Source organism: Pinus tabuliformis, chromosome 6 (genome assembly GCF_031772625.1).
Source record: "Pinus tabuliformis cultivar Carrire ecotype Pingquan chromosome 6, CPIR1, whole genome shotgun sequence".
Classification (NCBI taxonomy): domain Eukaryota; kingdom Viridiplantae; phylum Streptophyta; class Pinopsida; order Pinales; family Pinaceae; genus Pinus; species Pinus tabuliformis.
Window position 1 is genome coordinate 1,344,977,435 of NC_142292.1, and position 22,005 is coordinate 1,344,999,439.

Sequence of the window (22,005 nt, forward strand, 5' to 3'; positions counted from 1 at the left end):
AATAGTTTATTTATTTATGATAATAATTAAATTATTTTAAATAAATAATTACTATTAATTAGTATACGTAAATAATAATTATTAATAATTATTATACATAAAATTATAATTATTAATGCCCTTCATTTATTATTTGATCAGTTGTAAGAATAATAATTTATTCACTCTTAGCTTTTTATTATTTATAATAATAATTAATTACTATTTTTATTTAGAATAATAATTAATCAGTTAACTATTTGTTTATAATAATTATTTAAATTATTATAAATAAATTATTATTATTTAAAATTATTATTTATAAAGTATAGTAATAATAATAATAATTTATTATTAATTTCACTAATTTAGGTTTTTGACTTTATTTGTTAGTTGATTTTTTAAACATTTTATCTTTTGTTCTTTTAACTATTTATTTGATTTCGCTACAACTCTTCTATCATTCTTTCAAGAAGTCATGATGATGGATCCCCTTTGGGATTCGAGAGATTGACAAAATAAGATCACTCGTGTGGATATCCCAGAATCTAGATCAACAGAAACTAACCACAAAAACTTGAAATCCAAAATATTACAGAGCATGTTAACTAGGAAAACTAAAAGCACATAAAATGAAGAGGAAAGAAAATAACAAGCATGAGATCATGACACGAGAATTTGCTTACAGAGTTCACCCAATGTGGGTTATGTCTCCAGGTCCTGCTCAATAGTGGTGAGGTATTCTCTTATTAAGTGGCATCAAAGAGAATAAGTACAAGCAAAATTGACATAAAGACCCTTATACTTCTAAGTTGGAAGATGGAAAAACAATGGAGAGCCCAACTACTGAAACTGACATCACCATTGAATTCATGGTGCCGAGTAGAGAAAAATGGACTATAAATTTGTCCAATTCTGACAATGTCACTTTCTGCACCCCAGGGAATCTTTCCAATACCCCAAAGATTCCTTGGGCAAGGTTTCGACATCTGCCTAGATCGTGGTTCCACCCATTCATCCTTTGGTCCACTATCTGGTCCTCTGCGCTCTCCCCATGCAAATTATTTGTGAAGGCTTAAGTATCATTTCGTCGACAAAACCACTAAAGGATGAGCCCATAGTTCGTTAGTGGTAGAGCCGACTAGGTCAGTGGAGGTCAGGGTTCGAATCCCTTTCCTCCCCAAATTGGTTGATTGTTTTGATAAAAATATATATTGTGGTTGCTAGAGTTCAACCTACGTGCTTCAACGGTTAGGTGCGTGGTTGGAAACATATATATATATATATATATATATATATATATATATATATATATATATATATATATATATATATATATATAATGACCATTTTGTGAGACCGCCTAGTGGGGGTCGGCCACATGGGTCAGGCGGGTTCGAGCCTCATCGGTCTCGGTTGATAATTATTATCCCCTATTTATATATGGTGGGTGAGGTGTATACCACACATCCTTGACCCAACCATTGTTAATTAAATATATATATGGTTTGGAGATATGCAGAGAGGGGGTGGCGGGGGTGATAGCCCATCCCCCATTTTTTCTGTTTTTTTTTTCTTTTTACATTAACCACCATATAGATTTTGATTTTTTCCTAAATTAAGGCTTCTTAGACAAATTATCCCTTCAACAAATTCACATGTTCTCGGGAGCTGGATTCTAGGCATTGATCCGGGTCAAATTTTTTGTCTCACTAAGCCTGCCACTTGTCCACTTTGACCAAAACTTTGAGTGTGAATAACTCGACCATACGAACTCAGATTTGAGCGTCGTTTGCACCATTTGAATTAGGGTGATGAGCAATTCGATATGGTTCTATTTTTTCTTCTATCTAACCACTTTTATTTTTGAGCTATTTTTAAGGCCACTTGTACTTTGATATCCTCCTAGATCATTCCTCCCCACTTAAAGAGCTTTTGGACCACCAAAAGCATTAACACGTTCAACACACAACCTATGTCCTCGCCAAACCACAGTTTCAATCATATGCATTGCACAAATCTGGTACATTCCTTGTAATTAAACCACACATGACTCAACACCCCATACTTGCCAAGAGTTTATAACACACACTCTTTGGTCAAGTTTTACATAGTAGAAACCAATACCCCAACTACTCATAAAAGGCCAAAAACATCATTGTTGATTTATTAAGTGATGGAAAACACATCATCACTTTTACATTTATTCACAATGCATGATCTACAAATTGTGACCATGACAAGTTACTACATCTAGAAAAACCATCTTTTACTTAATAAAGCAGACCACCATGAATGTGGTGGATTCGCTTGTTGAACATTTTCACCTACTAGGTTCTTTATTGATGATTTATGGCCATGGAGCATCTCACATGTGCCTCTCTAGTTTCTAGCCTCATTGCAATGACTACAACGATTATTTATCCTTCAAACTTTATGGGTTGTCTTGGAGCCATGCTTCATTTGGTGCCCTTTTCATCTTTGGTACACCATCTGCTGAAATTTTTGTCTCATTTCCCAAATCAAAACCAAGTCAATGGGTCCATCTATTGTGATCCCAAAAGTTGCAATCTTCATTTCGTCACCTGAATCTGACCCTGGGTCAATTGGTGCACCACGTGAAAATCCTACAGTTGTTACCTTCTCATACTTCTCTGATTCAGACTCTTAGTCTTGTTGCATCGTGGCAACTATCTTATGCTTCTCCTTTCTCTCATTCCTCTTAGGTCTCAATTTTGGGTGCAATTTCCAGCAATTCTCTTCATCACGCCCTTATTTCTCAAAATGAGTACAAGAGGGCTTTTCTCCTCTTCTCCTAGTTGGCACTTCCCTTTTTAGGTGGTATTCTTGTTCATGCTTCCCCCTGATTTCAAGATGAACAAGCTTCACACTAGCATCATCCAGACTTTTAGGTTCAAACAATAATAATGAATGATGTAAATAACTATGCAAAGAGCTAATATATTTCTTCAACATCTCATGAGTGTCTAGGGGGACATTCAATGCTAAATCTTGTTTCCTAAACTCCTCTATAAAATTCTAAACATTTTGACCTTTACTTTGTTTCAAATGTTGTCATTCCATCATATTTTTTGCCGGTTACCCAATGGGTAAAATTGTCTTGTTATACTAGAAATGAACTCAAACCAAGAGGAAAGAAGTTTATGACTATTCTTACCACCTCGTTGCTGCTTGCCTTCCCACCATACGAGAGTGGTGCCACTCAATCGAAGGGATGCTAGGTGGATCTTGGCTTTGTCATTTATGATCTGTTGTATGTGGAAATATACCTCAACTAGTCATAACTAGTTATCTACCTTTTCAACATTATATTCTCCACTAAATAGAGGTAAATTGAATTTGACATCCAACTTGAAGAATGGTTTCTTAGATTCATTTCTTTGATTCCTGTTAGAATGATGAGAAGAAGAAGAAGAAATTTCACTGTGGATGGAGAGAGAGGAGGCTTTTCTCCACCACCTCCATGGTTTAGTGCCGCATGATCATCTAGCCCATTCTTTTCTAGTTCCAATGTCTTCTCATACTCTACAAATAACTTATCAACTTTATCTACTATGTTATAGAAAGTCTTGCGATAATTTCCCTTTTCTTCCTAATGAGCTTCCTCATCTGCCATGTTTCTTCTTCGTGGTGCATGTTATGCTTCGGGATCAAATGACTTAAGCTTTCCTTCGTCATTTTGGGGCTTCTTCCTGGTTAACATATACTCATACAATTCACATCAAAAAAGGCATTCTCTTATACCAAACTTGATCCAAGATCTTTTACTTAAAGATGCATAAATAATTACACATTACAAAGAATTTTCACCATGAAAATTAAAAGCACATAAAATGGAGAGGAAATAACATAAAAAGCATGAGATAATGACACAATAATTTGGTTATGGAGTTCACTCAATGTGGGCTACATCTCTAGGCCCTTCTCAATAGTGGGGAGGCCTTCTCTTATTAAGTGGCATCAAAGAGAATAAGTATAAGAAAAAAATTGCATAAACACCCTTATACCTCCAAGCTGGAAGATGGCCGAAAAATGGAGAGCCAACTACTGAAACTGACATCACAACTAAATTCCTAGCGCTTAGTAGTGCAAAATCGACTATAAATTTTTCCAATTCTGACAAAGTCACTTTCTCACCTCAGGGAATCTTTTTGATACCCCCAGGATTCCTTGGGCAATGTTCTAGCCTTTACCTGGATCACGGTTCTACCAATTAGTTCTCTCGTTCACTGCACTCTCCCTTGCAAGTGATTTGTGAAGGCTTAAGTATCATTTCCCTGGCAGATCCACCAAAGGATAAGCTCGTGGCTCGTTGGTGTTGGAGCCAACTAGGTCAGTGGAGGTCAGGATTTGAATCACCCGCCTCCCCAAATTGGTCAATTATTTTGATAAAAATATATAGTGTGATTACTGGTGGTCAACCTTTGAGCTTCAACAGTTAGGTGCACAGTTGGAAACATATATATATATATATATATATATATATATATATATATATATATATATATATATATATATATATCACCATTTTGTGAGATGTCCCGATGGGGGCTGACCATGTTGGCCGAGCGGGTTCAAGCCGCACCAATCTCAGTTGTTAATTATTATCCCCTGTTTATATATGGTGGGCGGGTTCCGCACCACACAACCTTGATCCAACCATTGTTAATTAAATATATATTTGGTTTGGAGATATGCGGAGCGGGGTTCGCGCAGGTGACAACCTACCCCCCATTTTTATATATATATATTTTATTTTACATTAACCACTCTATATATTTTGATTTTTTCTGAAATTAAGGCTTCTTAGATATATAATCCCTTTGAAAAATTCACCTATTCTCGAGAACCAGATTCCACGCGCTGGTCTCGGAAAAATTTGTTGCATCCTTAAGCCTACCACTTGTCCACTTTGACCAAAAATTTGACTATGAATAACGCAACCATACAAACTCAGATTTGAGTGTCATTTGCACCGTTAGAATGAGGGTGATGAGAAATTTGATCTGATTCTAGTTTTGCTTCTATTTAACCACTTTGATTTTTGATCTATTTTTAAGGCCACTTGTACTTTGAGAGCCTCCTAGATCAATAACAAGAGGGGGTGACTCTTCAACTCTCCTTGTGACCTTTACACTACCCTCATGACTTTTCAACTTCTTTACAAAATGACACACTAAATTACATGATGACTCTTCATATTCCAATATTGGCACTTGGAATTTCACTTACAACATAATACAAATAATATTACATTTTACACTCATACCCATATAGGACAAGAAAAGGTAGAGACAACTTGATAGCATAACAAGACAAGACACTATGATGCTTGAGTTTGGGAACACTCTAGCTCGGCAACTTCCACTTGACGCTTTTCGGTCACATATTGATGCCAAGATTGGTACTGTATGATGACATCCCCAAACTACATGATGGTGTCAGGCTGGAAGCAGACTCTAGCCTCCATAGCATCCAGGTACAATGATTTGGAACCAGTCTTAATTTATTTCTCAAGCAGGAGAAACATGATTCTGATCTAGACAGGACCACCAATGTAGTTTTTCTTGTTTTGTTTGTTCAGCTCTAAATCCTCCTTGGTGGCCTGAATATGAAGCTTCTTTCTTCATAACAATGACATACCTACCACTCTAAACTGTTAGGGTTTTCACTAAAGATTAAACATTAAAACCTGAAAAGAATGAAATCAATAGACAACTTTAATCACTTATTACATAAGAAAATCTTTAAGATGGGTCTGGCAGAATCAATCTCTGAAGAGGATTTCTAAAAAATAGCCATAGCACCAGCTACCTTAAGAACCCTAGCATCGAGCTTGAAATATTCATAAACATAAAAAGACATAAGTAATTTGTTCGAAGAAAAAAAATGTACAAAATGTTGAAAGAAAAATTACTGCAAAAATAATTATTTATGAATTAGCTATTAATACAAGTGAACAATGTCGAAAAAAGGATCCAAAAACTAGTTGAAGTTGTGTTACCACCCAAGTTGTAGAGTCATTCTTTGCAACAGGAAAAGAGCAAATGAGTTACCGAAGCCACAAGAGTGATAGGATAGTTACCATGTAACCATAACCTTTCCACTGGACCGTCAATTAAAATTATAACCATCAAAGATGGTAGATCTAAACGCACTCTTTCCAACATTTCACATCACCAAATGGCATATGATCAAATGCCTTTGCGAGAGTTTGATTAGTTTTTCAATCCTTGCATACCATAACATATATTTTATACTACATAGGAAACGGATGAGTTGATAAACCAAAACAATAATAATAATTTGGGTCTCATACTCACGTAGACAAGCCAACCATCTGTATGAGATTGAACATATATATATGCACAGAGAGTAAGTATGACTAATATATCAAGTTAATTATGTTTCTTTCCAACCAATGTGAATGATAAATGTTAATTAGGATAAATAATTATATTGTTGCGATATAAAAAAAAAAAAAAGAAATTAGCAATAAAAATAATAATTTCAAGGTTAAATGTTCATGGATGTTACACTCCACACTTCATTTTTAAATAAATAATATTTCAATGTTTTCATATTTATATTTATATTATACCATGTTTGGTATATATAAATAAATAATATATAAATATGATATATAAATATTCTTTCTCATACTTATATGTGTATATTTATATTATATTAATTTGATTATTTAATTTAATTTAATTATGAGTCTATTTTATTATTGTAATTAATTATAAAATGACAAAGTTAATAAATTTAGACTTAACAATTCATGTTTTTTTGGTATTATGTTTATATTATCTTTATATATTATAGTAATATTAGGATATCTCTACAACTCAATATATGGTAGATGTGTAGGCATTAGATGTAATGTAAAAAAGGTTGTATGTCAAAATTATTAATCTCTGTGTTATTATAGCAATAATAAAAATTAACTTAAAGAAATAACACAAACTTCCATGTTTTTTTTTAGTCCTTCTTAGTGCAATAAACTAGTTTGAGACAAGTAATAAAAAGAATAAATTATAATTTGTTATATTTTACTCCTTTTTATTAATAAATTACGAAAAAAAAATAGATAAAAGAAAATCATATTACTATGGTTTATTCATACCATGGGACATCTATGCTTTTGATTATTATTTTATGGATCTAAGCTTTTAATTATTATGTTACAATACCATGGGCCAATACCATAACTTATCAATACCCAAAACCATAACTTAATTCATTATAAAAATATTTTATAAATATTTTATTTTAATTTAATTTATCTAAAAGCAAAAAGGTTATAATTACTTTTGGGATATATCTAAACACTCCATTCCTCCATGCTCATGACTACTAAAAACATTCCCATAGAGATTAAATAGAGCCTTTAATAAAATTAAAAAAATACATATGTGAAATTTGTATAATATAAATAATATTATAATAACTCGGATAGAAGCATCTTAACAAAGGATCCAAGTGAAGAGAGAAAGGAAAGTGACTAACAATTATAGAGAAAAGATAGTGCATAATTCTTCTAAGTTTTATATTATTGTATTTTCTTTCACATGATTGATCCAAATATAGATTTAATATTTTATAACCAATCATATTTTCTTAATTTAGATACTTTCTTAAATACAATGCAATGGTATTGGATTTGAGACAAAGAGAGAGAAGGGGGGGGGGGGGGGGGGGGGGGGGGGGGGGGGGGGGGGGAGAGAGAGAGAGAGGGGGGAAAGAGATGGATTTAGAGGGGGGGAAGACAAAGACATTGTGAGATAAAGGTGGAGAGAGAGAGGGAGTGACAAGGGAGAGATGAAGATAGAATGAGGGAGATAGTAGATGAGGGGAGAGAGAGAAAAAGGAGAGGAAAAAGATAGAGAAATAATGGGAAGAGAGAGGGGGAGATAGTGACAAAGTTGGAGGACGGGGAGAGAGAGAGAGAGTGATGGGGGTAGAGACAAAGGGAGGTGGGAAAGAAAGGGAGAGAGAGGAATGAAGAGAGATAGAAGAGAGAGATGGTGTTGGAGAGGGTGAGATACGAAGGGGAGAAGAAAGACAGAGAGAGAGGAAGGTCGAGAGGGAGATGGAGTGACAAGGGAGAGATGGAGAGACAATGAGGGAGAGAGGATAGTGGGAGGGAAGAGAGAGAGAGAAGGAGAGAGAGATGGAAAGAAGGGGAAGAGAGAGAGAGAGAATGGGAAGAGAGAGATATATGGAGAGGGAGTGTGTATGTTTTGGGGCTGAGAATGATGGACAAGGGGAGATAGAGATATAGATGGAGGGGGGAGAGATGGAAGAAGAGAGAGGCAAAGAGGAGGGGGGAGGAAGAGAGATAAATATGGAGAGAGAAGTGGAAGAGAGAGAGTAAGATGAAGAGGGAGGGGTATATATATATATATATCAAGAGAGAGAGAGAGAGTTTATGTTTGGGGGATGAGATGGAGAGACAAAGAAGGAGAGACAATGAGAGATAAAGATATACATGGAGGGGGAAATAGGTAAGAAGAGAGAGACAAAGAGAGGGAGGGAGGAAGAGAGATAGATATGGAGAGATAGAGAAAGTGTGATATGTGTTTTGGGGGATGAGATAAAGACACAAATAAGGAGAGATAGAGGAAGGTATAGATATAGATGGTAGGGGAGAGAGGGAATAAGAGAGAGATAGAAAGAAGGAGGGAAATGTGGAGAGAGAGATGGGGGAGAGGGTGAGGGGGAGAAAGAAAAGGAGAGAGGGAGGGATATAGACACATAGATGGAAGGTAGAGAGAGAGGGAAGAAGAAAGAGATACATAGAGACAAATACATACATAGTAGTTAGATCTAGAAATTCATGAATATTTTGTTTTTCACTAAAATAGATAAGAAGAGAGAGACAAAGAGAGGGAGGAAGGAAGAGAGATAGATATGGAGAGAGAGAGAGAGAGAGAGTGTGTGTATGTTTGTGGGCTGATATATAGAGATAAAGAAGGAGAGACATAGGGAGATAGAGATATAGATGGAGGTGGTGAGAGGGAGGAAGAGAGAGATAGAGAGAGGGAGGGATGAAGAGAGATATATATGGAGGTGGTGAGAGGGAGGGATGAAGAGAGGTATATATGGACAACGAGCGAGTGTGTGACGTGTCTAGGGCAGTGAGATGGAGAGACATATCAGGAGAGATAGAGGGAAGTATATGTATAGATGGCAAGGGGAGAGAAGGAAGAAGAGAGAGAGAAAGAAAGTGAGGGAGAGGGGGAGAGAGAGATATTGGGGAGAGATAGAGAGAGAGGGAGAGAGATAGACATGGATATGGAAGGTGGAGAGAGAGGGAATAAAAAATAGATACACAGAGACAAATATATACATAGATTTTAGATCTAGAAATTCATGATTATTTTGGTTTTTCATTAAAAATATGTATTGATTATTGTAGTTTTTATTCCTAATCCTACTTTCTTTCTTGCACTAGATACGTTGATTTCAATGTCAATGTCGATTTCTAAACCTATTTGATAACATGCACTATACGCATTCATTTTAGTGTAGATGTTGATTTCTACCCCTAATTGGTTGCTGACACATGATGCATTGGTTTTAGTGTAGATATTTATTTATAATTGCATTTTATTGCTTGCACTAGATGCATTGATTTTAGTATAGATGTTGATTTCTAATCTTATATGATCGTTTGCACTAGATACAATGATTTCAGTGTAGATGTTAATTTTTGATTTGATGCAACTAGATGTATGATGTACATAAATTTCAAAGTAATTAGATTAATAGTGTCCATTGATTTAAGTATATGCACATAAAAATTATTGATAACGTGCATTGAATTCTGTGTTACAGTAATTCAACATAAATACAATACATGAATTTTCATCCTAAATAAAATGTTCACTTACCCGAAATGCCTGCTTAGTGTAAACTATTTGTATTTTCTTTCTTTCTTATTATTCGTATTTCAATCATTGAACATTGTTAATCACTTTGCATTCAAACGAGGTAATACATTCAAACGAGGTAATAGAAAACAACTGGCATTGAAAATTATTTATTTGGGGTTTAACACTGCATAAGTCACAATGATTAACTTTAGAGAAAGCTAATATTAATTGGAGAGTAAGAGAGACCAAGTATGATATTTACTATAGTAGCTCAAGTTAAATATTTGAATGGTCTATGATTTAAATTGCACTTCTCATATGATAGATATGTTAAAAGATGGGAAAACTAATTATTTGTAGTTGACGTCGTTCTTATTATTCCTATTTCTATCATTCAACATTGTTACATTGTCACTTTGCATTCAAAATTTGTATTTCATCATTTTTCATCTTTCAAGTTACTAACGGTCTCTCTCAACTCAACAAACTGAGGTAGCTAAGAAAAGTTAAAATTAAATTGGCCAAATTAATCTTAGACATATTTAACATATTTAAAATGATAAGAATAATTAGATGTTCAACAAATTTTTTATGACCATGGATCTATCAAGCACCGAGAGGGACCAAATCTCCGGAGGCGCAAACCTTTCCTCAAGTTTTGCACTAGAAAAAAAAGTTTGCACCTCGAGAGATTTGAGGTTTGATCCCTAGGTTAAAATGGTTTTAAACTGATGTTAATAGATACATACATGTATATATTGAAATAACTTTAAATTATTTTAAACTACTAATTACCATGACATACTTTTACATATTTCATTAAATGTAAATTTATTCTTTAGGTTGGTTCCATCTATCAACATCTCATAACTAACTATTATATATACTAAAGAATAATATTCTAATTTATTTATATCATATTTTACATATCCACCCATTTATAAAAATCTATTTCTAATAATATCTCTTTGACTTTTGAATTCCACCTTTGTGGGGGAGTGAATTCTACCTTTGTGTTATAAATTCCCCTCTAAGGACAATATTACATAAAATAATTATGACCTTGGTTAAGAAATAAAGCAGTACCCACTCCACATTTAGGAGGATCTCAATGGGTGTCACCATATCAAAATCCCCTAAAGAAACTATTTGTCCAAATCCAACAGGATCGATACAAGAGCATTATTTCTCCTTTAACCCCGAGCCAAAATCGTTACCGTAAAGTGTTTCTATAATCTCACTAGTAATTTCCGAAAAAATAACTGTAAAAGGTCGAGAGCATTGAATGGGCGAATCGATTACCCATTCCTGAACACATTCTTCACCTAAGTTTATTTTAAGTACGGATTAAAATTCTAATCAATTTCCTTATAATTACGCCGTAAGGTGTTTCCCTCTGAAATGAAATTTCCTAAAATCTACTTGTCATCCCTGTGTGCCGTTAGATTATGTGTTAGACTATTAGAGGATTGTTAATTATTCGATCCAGGGAAGGTAGTTGAATGGTTGTAACTGTTCACGACTTCATTTGCCTGGTACCTTTTTCGTCTTCTTCGCTCTTGCTTCCTGTGCTGCCGTGACAGACCTCTAAAACGGGCTCCATCAAACCTCTGCAGAAATTTCATCCATGGCTTTCCTGAATGTAGAAATGAGATTCAGATCAAATAAGGTCAGAGATGAATCATTTGATGATGACTGTTGTGTCCAAATGGTTTTCGTGATTGAATCTGCAGGAGTCGAGGGCGAATCCGCCCTAGAGGAAGAAAAACTGTTGAGAAATCCATTGCCGTTTTTGAAATTTTTCTTCAGATTCGTGTTGGGTGTTGTTAAAGACACCTACGAATGTGCTAGAAGTGGTGTAGGTTCCTCCTCACATACCATTCTAGAAACTCTCTTGAAAGACAATCCCCAAAAATGTGGAAACATTAAGGCAGTCTCTACTTATGCAACAATCAACCTTCTCAGTCGGCTGTCATTTTCTTGGAGGAGTCCTTTGCTTGTTGTTGGTTATAAGAGCCCCTTGCATATTGATGATGTACCCCAAGTTGCAGAGGCGGACAAGACAGGCCAATTATACCCTAAATTCAGAGCTCAGCTAGAGGCCAAACGTGATACAGGCTTATTAGCAAAAGCCTTACTCCTATATTAACGGAAGTAAGTACTTTTGACTACATTCTTAGCAGCACTGGAGACTTGTGCATGATATGTAGGTACATGTTTTATAAATGCCTTTGTTCAGTTTCTAGGTGGAAAGAAACAGTTTGAAAGTCAAGACTATGTGCTAGTTTGTGCTTTTTTTGTGGCAAAGGTATTAGAGTCTTTGTCACAGCGACAAGGGGTTTTCAAACAACATCAGTTAACTTTAAGGGTTAGAGAAGCATTGACAACTATTATATACAGGAAGGGCTTGTTGCTTTCCAGCCAGTCAAGATAGAAGCATACAAGCGGAGAGATTATCAACTACATGAGTGTAGATGTTCAGAATGTTTCATGATTTTGTTACTATATGCATAGTATTTGGATTTTCCCTCTTCAATTTGTTCTGGCCTTCATTATTCTATATCATACATTGGGCTTGGCAGCATTTTTAGGGTTGGCAGCCTCATTTGAAGTTATGTTGCCAAATTTCCCACTTGCAAAATTGCAAGAAACATTTCAGGAGAGAATAATGGAAGAAAAAGACAAAAGGATGAAGGCCACATCGGAGACATTAAAAATTATGAGGATCTTAAAATTGCAGGCTTGGGAGACAAGATTTCTTCGGAAACTAGAAATTTTGAGGCAGGCAGAATATAGATGGCTACCAAAATATGTTTACGAATCAGCTATCACAACATTTATTTCCTCTGTTGGACCAATATTTATCATTGTTGCAACTTTTGGTACGTCTATGCTTATAGGAGTGCCTTTGACAACATGGAGAATTCTTTCTACACTCGCAACCTATGGGAAACTTCAGGAAGCTATAGGCATGCTTCCTGGCTTAATCCCTCAGATTGCTCAAACTAAAGTGTCAATAGATCGCATTGTGGCCTTTCTGCAGGAGGAAGAGCTGCAACACGATAGGGTAGAAAAGCTATCAAAGGAGTCAATGGACTTCGCGATTCAAATCCAAGGAGGGATATTTTCTTGGAATCCAGATTCCTCTAGTCCAACTATAAGAGGTTTAGATGTCCAACTGGAGAGAGGCATGAGGGCTGCAGTATGTGGAACTGTTGGTTCAGGAAAATCAAGCCTTTTATCCTGCATATTAGGTGAAATACCAAAAATATCAAGCTCTGTTAGCTTAAGTGGTACCAAAGCATATGTCCCTCAGTCTCCTTGGATACAAAGTGGGAAAATTAAAGACGTTATTCTCTTTGGAAAGCAAATGGATATTATTAGATACAATAGTGTACTTGATGCTTGTGCATTGAAGAAAGATCTTGAACTTTTTCGTTATGGGGACGAGACAGACATTGGAGAAAGAGGGTTAAATTTGAGTGGTGGACAAAAACAGAGAATACAGATTGCCTGTGCTTTATATCAAGATGTAGACATTTATATTTTTGATGACCCTTTTAGTGTTGTGGATGCACATATCGGAACACATATTTTCCAAGTATGTTTCTCTTATCCTTTACATACTGTAGGTTTGGTGAATTAATTAGTTTTAATGTTTTGATGGAATGATGAAGCTCTACAGTAGCACTCTGCAATTCATTGTTCAATATGGATAATATACATTGCTGGTTGTGCCGCTGCAAATTCATGTCCATAAACATCTAAGAAATTGGACTTGCTTGTTATAGGAATGCATACTTGGTATTCTGGGTTCAAAGACTATAGTCTATGTAACTCATCAAGTGGATTTTTTACCCTCTGCTGACATCATTCTGGTAGGTTTGAATTTCTTTCATCCCGTTCTAGTGATATTAAAATTTTCAATGTGATTGGTAAAGGGATAGTGGGTTTATTGATCATTTATTGAGAGGAGGAGATAAGTGATCCATATTTTGTTGATGTAAATCATATTCTTCACAGGTAATGCGAGATGGTGAAATTACTTAGGTTGGAAGATATGATGACATCTTACAATTAGGCACAGATTTTGTGGAATTAGTTGGTGCACATCAGAAAGCTTTGAAAACTATTTCTTCTATGGGGAAATCTAAAGTGTACACATTAGAGAGATTTGTTGAAAGCTCATGTCCTGGCAATACAACTGATCCGGATTTAAACAGGAACACAATAAAATACAGATATAACCATAAAGACAAATATGTAGCGGAAATAATACTTCATTTCATTACTGTAAAATACTGAAATATGTTTACAAATAGAAATGGAAATAACCCAGCTAGGGCGATGGTAGCTTATCTTTGAGAAGAGATGTGTCGGCTACATGCCTTTGAACTGTTCTCCAAAAACTGTGTTACAATGAGGCTCGAGGGCCTATTTATTGTTGAGAAACAATGGAAAACCCTTCACATTCCAAAACCTAACCCTAGAAGATGAAACGCCAAATTGTGGGCCCCGTTTTTGGGTAAGTTGGTACATCAACTTCCCGGGGTCGCAAATTGATTGTACTATCTCCGTTTGACACGCATGATAGCCCATTGGAAAGATCTCTCCGAGGACTACGATGGAAAAGATGATTTTTAGAATGAAACTTCGCTGGTAGTGGATTTCCAAAAAAACATCGTTTAGGGCCTCAAAACGGCTCCGGAAGTTTAGGACCCAAAAAACTGCTAAAAATAGTAAATTGTGCTATAATTAAGGAAACAGAAAAACTAAAAGAGACAGTTGTGGGGGTCCAAATGGGATAGGTGGGTGGCCACCAACATCCTCCTGGATCATTCCTCCCCCCTTAGGAAGCAATGGTCCCCATTGCATTGAGTTCCTCCCTGAGATGAGGAATCTTCTTCTGAGCTAGGTCTCTGGTGAGTTGTTCTGCAATCTCTGATGTGTCCAAAAATGGTGGGGAGAATGGTCGGCGACGGTCCACATTGAACACTTGGTGCAAGCGAAGGAATGAAGGAATGTTGTGCTTCAAAGCATTGTTTCCCATAGCCTTGTTACTGGTGTAAGGACCATCTCGAAGTGGTCTGAGTTTCTGATGGGTTCTGGTAAGGCGCTCCTTCTACAAATGTAACCAAACTTTTTCACCCACATGAAACTTGTGTGGTACCCCTCCGGGTAAGGAGAAGTTGTTCCTGTGTTTTGTCACTACTGTATCCCTCTGTTGCTGCTGCTGTGTGGAGGAACCCTTCGTGGGGGTCATGGATGTAGCAACGATCTTCCCCTTACTTTGGGAGTGAACTAAACAAAAAAAAAAATTCCTAGTCTGTGAGATGAACTTGCTGCCTTTCTTAGCAGTGATCAAAGAGGTGGCGGTAGGAGGGGCTACCTCCGATATCCTGTATAATGAATTATCCAAAGAAATGATGACAGTGCGAGGCCTTGACTCATACACAGCATGTCGCCTCCACAAGTATGGCTAGCCTAATAGTACATCACAAACATGCAGAGGTGTAACATCACACAATACCTCGTCTGTGAAGGGCTTGATGCTGTAGGGAAGGCAACACTGCTGGCGAACTTTGAGATCTCGTCCTTCATGAAGCCAACCATAACTGTACAGTTGTGGGTGTGGTGTAGTTGGTAGGCCCAACCGCTTCACGACCTCTGCTAAAATGAGGTTCTTTTGGCTACCACTGTCGACAATGAATTGCAGCGGTGAACCCTTCACCCACATCTGTGAGTGGAAAAGACGTTCCCCCTCCTCTAGATCTTCGAGATCATTTTTCTGAATCTTGGCAGTAGCAACAGTGGTGTTGGGATCTGCATCAATGATCTACTTCCCTTTTTCATTCCCCTTGTCGGGTTCTGACTCAGAGTCAGAACATGCATCTGATTCGGAAGCCTTCAACTCAGCCACCAGCGACTGCTTGGTCCGACACTCACTTGTGTTATGAGTGGGACTCTTGTGGAACTCACACCACTTTCCTGTGTCCTTCTTCGGCTTCATGGTGTTTTTCTTTTCTTACAACTTCGACGGGTTGCCTTGGGTCACCCCGCCTTGGCTTTGTCCTTTAGGCTTTGGATTTACAGATCCAAAGTCTCGCCTCTTCTGTTTGAACTTTTGCTCGATTTTGACAGCGTATCGGTATGTTGTGCTGAGTGAGGAGATGTTCAAGAACTCCATCTCTTCCTGGATGTATCTGTGTAGGAAGCCGCGGTATTTGAGTACCAAATGCAGCTCAAAATCTTTGATACCCAATTGTGTGTGAAGGGTATGAAAAATGTTTGTGAACTCCGACACATCTTGGTCTCGTTCCTGCCGCAGTGTGGTCCATTTGATGTATTTGTCCTCATATCTTTTGATAGGGTAGTACTGCTCCTTGATGGCATCCCGGAAGTCATTCCAAGTGGGTGCGGCTGAAAACAGTGAGCCTGTACTTTCATCCTTCTATTTGCAGTAGGTTTCCCACCAGTCCTTGACATGGGGGGCTGCTTTGAGAAGAGTGAAAACAATCTTTTCCCAACTTGAAAATTCATGAACAGAAAAATACCCATCGAGCTGATTTAACCATTTATCTACGGCATCTGCGTCTATTTGACCCTCGAAGATGGGGATTTCAAAATCAACTTGTACCTCAAACGGTGTGGCATTTCCAGAGTAGCTGTTGGAAGCCGATGTGTCGCCTCTAGGTAGCTGCTGAAGGATTTGGACAAAGTTGTCCATCATCGCATTCCTTTGTCTCTCGAGGGCTTCTTCGAGCAAGATTTTGATAGGATCTATTGCCCCCTCGTTTTTATTCTCATCCGCCATGGGAGGTTGTCGAGATTTTCGAGGTTGGTCTTGCAAAGGTTCGACCAGTTCCAGACCTAACTCCTTATATGTCGACCGCGTTGGGGACATGCAAAGAAAAACAGAGAAAAAGCAGACCGCTCTGATACCACTGATCTGGATTTAAACAGGAACGCAATAAAATACAAAGATAACCATAAAGACAAATATGAAGCGGAAATAATACTTCATTTCATTACTGTAAAATATTGAAATATGCTTACAAATAGAAATGGAAATAACCCAGCTAGGGCGATGGTAGCTTATCTCCGAGAAGAGATGTGTCAGCTACATGCCTCTGAACTGTTCTCCAAAAAATGTGTTACAATGAGGCTCGAGGGCTTATTTATTGTTGAGAAATAATGGAAAACCCTTCACATTCCAAAACCTAACCCTAGAAGATGAAACGCCAAATTGTGGGCCCCGTTTTTGGGTAAGTTGGTACATCAACTTCCCGGGGTAGCGAATTCGGCATACTATCTCCGTTTGAGGCGCATGATAGCCCATTGGAAAGATCTCTCCGAGGACTACGACGGAAACAATGATTTTTAGAAAGAAAAATCACTGGCGGTGGATTTTCCAAAAAACATCGTTTAGGGCCTCAAAACGGCTCCAGAAGTTTAGGACCCGAAAAACTGCTAAAAATAGTAAACTGTGCTATAATTAAGGAAACAGAAAAAACTGAAAGACACAGTTGTGGGGGTCCAAATGGGATAGGTGGGTGGCCACCAACATCCACCTGGATCAACAAATGCAGTGAAAAATGTTACTGCCAGTGACACACTGGAGTAGTGCGGTGTTCAGAACTCAATAGATGTAGAGGAAGAGGTTGAACCAGAAAACCACAAAGAAAAATTGGATAAAGAGAATAAATATTCACAGCTTGTACAAGAAGAAGAAAGAGAGAGAGGCAGGGTAAGCATGTCGGTATACCAGTCTTACGTTACTGCTGCATACAATGGTACTTTGATACCTATAATACTACTGGCCCAAATAATAAGTTAGCTACTTCAAATATGTAGTAACCTCTGGATGACATCGGAAGCCTCTACAAAAGAAAATGAGAGTTCCCCTATGAGAAAGTCCCTTTTCATTCTGGTTTATGTTTCTTTGACAATAAGCAGCTCCCTGTGCGTTCTTGTGAGGTCTATGCTTCTTTCATTGGTTGGACTTAAAACTGCTAATCATCTTTTCAGCACTCTGCACAAGTGTATATTTCGTACACCAATGTCCTTCTTTTATGCAACTCTATCTGGGCAAATACTGAATCGGGTCAGTTGACATTTATTGTTTTAATAGGCTAATACCTTTCTTGAGAGAGAAGGAAATCATTTGATTCTAGTGGGTCAGTAACAAGCTCTCTGTTTCTTGGCAGACATCAACTAATCAAAGTGCAGTGGACACATTGATTCTTTCTCAACTAGGAGAATTGGCTTTTGCATTTATACAACTTTTGGGGATCATTGCAGTCATGTCTCATATTGCTTTGCAGGTCTTCATTGTGTTTATACCAGTGGGTGCAAGTTGTATATGGTATTAGGTATTCTCTGTATTTCTCAATAATAATAAATACGAACTTACAGATTTTAATTTTCTTAGAGGAACATAAATTGGCGATAAGAGAGTTTGATTTCTACTTCAAGGTTTTTTGTAGGTAGATCCAATAATCTGATTGAAAAGGATGTTATCAAATAGATTAAGTTGCATCAGGATTCTATCATGACAATGGTTTATCTGTATTTCTTTGTTTCCATGCTTTTGGGTTTTTATACTAATAAGAGAATTCTTGTAACTCCTCTGACCTTCCTTGCATGCAGCAATACTACATAACATCATCTAGGGAATTGGCTCAGCTGGCATCAGTTTGTAGAGCTCCAATCGTACAACATTTTGGAGAATCAATCTCTGGAGCAACCACCATTAGAAGTTTTGACCAGGAATTTCGATTCATGGAAAGAAATCTCAAGTTGATTGATATATATATGAGACCTAGTCTCCACAATGTTGGAGCCAATGAGTGGCTTGGAATTCGGATGGATTTTCTATCAAATCTTGTGTTTGCATTCTTTTTGGTGTTCCTCATTCGCTTGCCTCAAGATGTAATTAGCCCAAGTAGGTACAGAAGCACTATCTTGGCTTACAATTATTTTTCCTAAACTGATCTCAGCTGACTAGACATATTCTTTATAATGAAATATGAAAGTAAATGAAATGGCACCTTAAAAGGCACTGCAGGGTTGGCAGTAACATATAGTCTAAGTATGAACATGGTACAAGCCTGGGTAATATGGTGCCTTTGTTATGTGGAGACCAACATGATCTCAGTGGAGAGAATAATGCAGTATTCATGAATTACCAGTATAGAGAATTGTAGACCAAACTCCAACTGGCCATCTAGAGGAACGATAGATCTAACTGATTTGCAGGTCAGAACTCAATACAAATAGACTCTTTTTCATGAATTCAATGCTAGTAATTTGCATGTCAGTTCATCTATAAATTTGATCCATACAATCAGGTGCGTTATGGTCCACAGCTTTTGCTTGTCTTGAAAGGTCTTACATGCACTTTCCCTGGAGGCACGAAGGTAGGAGTTGTGGGGCGGACAGGAAGTGGCAAATCTACTCTTATTCAATCCATTTTTCGCATTGTGGAACCAACAACGGGCATAATTGTCATTGATGGAGTCGACATCTCATCCATAGGCCTCCATGACCTAAGATCCAAATTAAGCATTATTCCCTAAGAACCAACAATGTTTGAAGGCACTATAAGAAATACTTTGGATCCTCTCGAAGATTGCTTGGATGATGAGATTTGGGAGGTTAGTTTTGCTTCATATTCTATAAGCATTAGTATCAATTTTAGTGCCAATTATTCTTCCCTTGAAGAATATAGATATTTCCCTGAGGATCTTGTTGTAAGTTTATTGTTTATGATTCTAATTCGATTTTGCTTGTGCTTTCAGGCCTTGGACAAGTGCCAACTTGGTGAGATTGTATGAGCAAAAGAAAAGAAACTTGATTCCTCAGATCTGTGTGTCTTTATCACATTCAATGGAAGTCCTGAAGGAGAAAAATAAAACCTTTTATAGTAGCTATTTCTGCTATTTGTTTTCCATCTTAGTGCTCATGTATTGTTTATTTTTTGGTGTCCTTGAGACCTACCTGGTCTCTAGGACCCCTTTTTTTTAGAATGAAAATTGAGAATCGAATTCAATGGAATGATCTCTTGTACAGTGTCTGAGAATGGAGGAAACTAGAGTGTGGGTCAATGCCAACTTGTCTGTTTGGGACGGGCACTACTAAAACAAAGTCGGATACTGGTCCTTGACGAGGCAACTGCCTCAGTTGACACTGCAACTGATCGGTTTATTCAACAAATAATTCGCCACCAATTTTCTACCTGCATAGTCATTACTATAGCACATCGGATTCCATCTGTTATTGAGAGTGATATGGTTCTCCTATTAAAGGATGGTATAACATTTATAAGTTGTTTATTTTCTAGTGTTTTGTTACAGTTACTATTTTTTTGGACACATTTCATTTTTGACTTACTTTGTATTTGTTTTGAATCAGGACAAATTGCTGAGTATGACACTCCATCCAAACTACTCAGCAACAAATTTTATACATTTGCAAAACTTGTTTCAGAGTACAAGGCGACATTGGAGACATTAAAAATTATGAGGATCTTAAAATTGCAGGCTTGGGAGACAAGATTTCTTCAAAAACTAGAAATTTTGAGGCAGGCAGAATATAGTTGGCTACAAAAATATGTTTACGCATCAGCTATCACGACATATGTTTCCTCTGTTGGACCAATATTTATCATTGTTGCAACTTTTGTTACGTGTATGCTTATAGGAGTGACTTTGACAGCAGGGAGAATTATTTCTGCACTCGCAACCTATGGGACACTTCAGGGAGCTATGGGCATGCTTCCTGGCTTAATCCCTCAGATTTCTCAAACTAAAGTGTCAATAGATCGCATTGTGGCCTTTCTGCAGGAGGAAGAGTTGCAACACAATTGGGTAGAAAAGGTATCAAAGGAGTCAACAGACTTCGCGATTCAAATCCAAGGAGGGATATTTTCTTGAAATCCTGATTCCTCTAGTCCAACTCTAAGAGGTTTAGATGTCCAACTAGAGAGATGCATGAGGGTTACAGTATGTGGAACTGTGGGTTCAGGAAAATCAAGCCTTTTATCCTGCATATTAGGTGAAATACCAAAAATATCAGGCTCTGTTAGCTTAAGTGGTCCAAAGCATATGTCCCTTAGTCTCCTTGGATACAAAGTGGGAAAATTAAAGACGCTATTCTCTTTGGAAACTAGATGGATACTATTAGATACAATATTGTACTTGATGCTTGTGCATTGAAGAAAGATCTTGATCTTTTTCCTTATGGGGACGAGATAGACATTGGAGAAAGAGGGTTAAATTTGAGTGGTGGACAAAAATAGAGAATACAGATTGCCTGTGATTTATATCAAGATGTAGACATTTATATTTTTGAAGACCCTTTTATTGTTGTGGATGCACATAGCGGAAAACATATTTTCCAAGTATGTTTCTCTTATCCTTTACATATTGTAGGTTTGATAAATTAATTAGTTTTAATGTTTTGATGGAATGATGAAGCTCTATAGTAGCACTATGCAATTCATTGTTCAATGTGGATAATATACATTGCTGGTTGTGTCGCTGCAAATTCATGTCCATAAACATCTAAGAAATTGGACTTGCTTGTTATAGGAATGCATACTTGGTATTCTGGGTTCAAAGGCAGTAGTCTATGTAACTCATCAAGTGGAGTTTTTACCCTCTGCTGACATCATTCTGGTACGTTTGATTTTCTTTCATCATGTTCTAGTGATATTAAAATTTTCGATGTAATTGGTAAAGGGACAGTGGGTTTATTGATCATTTATTGAGAGGAAAATATAAGTGATCCATATTTTGTTGATGTAAGTGATATTCTTCACAGGTAATGCGAGATGGTGAAATTACTCAGGTTGGCAGATATGATGACATCTTACAATCAGGCACAGATTTTGTGGAATTAGTTGGTGCACATTAGAAAGCTTTGAAAACTATTTCTGCTATGGAGAAATCTGAAGTGTACACATCAGAGAGATTTGTTGAAAGCTCATGTCCTGGCAATACAGCTGCAGTGAAAAATGTTATTGCTAGTGACATACTGGAGCAGTGCGGTGTTCAGAACTCAATAGATGTAGAGGAAGAGGTTGAACTAGAAAACCACAAAGAAAAATTGGATAAAGAGAATA

General features: G+C 37.0%; 1 pseudogene; it reads left to right on the forward strand.

Annotated features, from left to right (window-relative positions):
• Positions 1-11,529: 11,529 nt before the first annotated feature.
• LOC149263594 (putative ABC transporter C family member 15) lies at positions 11,530-21,797 on the forward strand (annotated as a pseudogene).
• Positions 21,798-22,005: the final 208 nt, after the last annotated feature.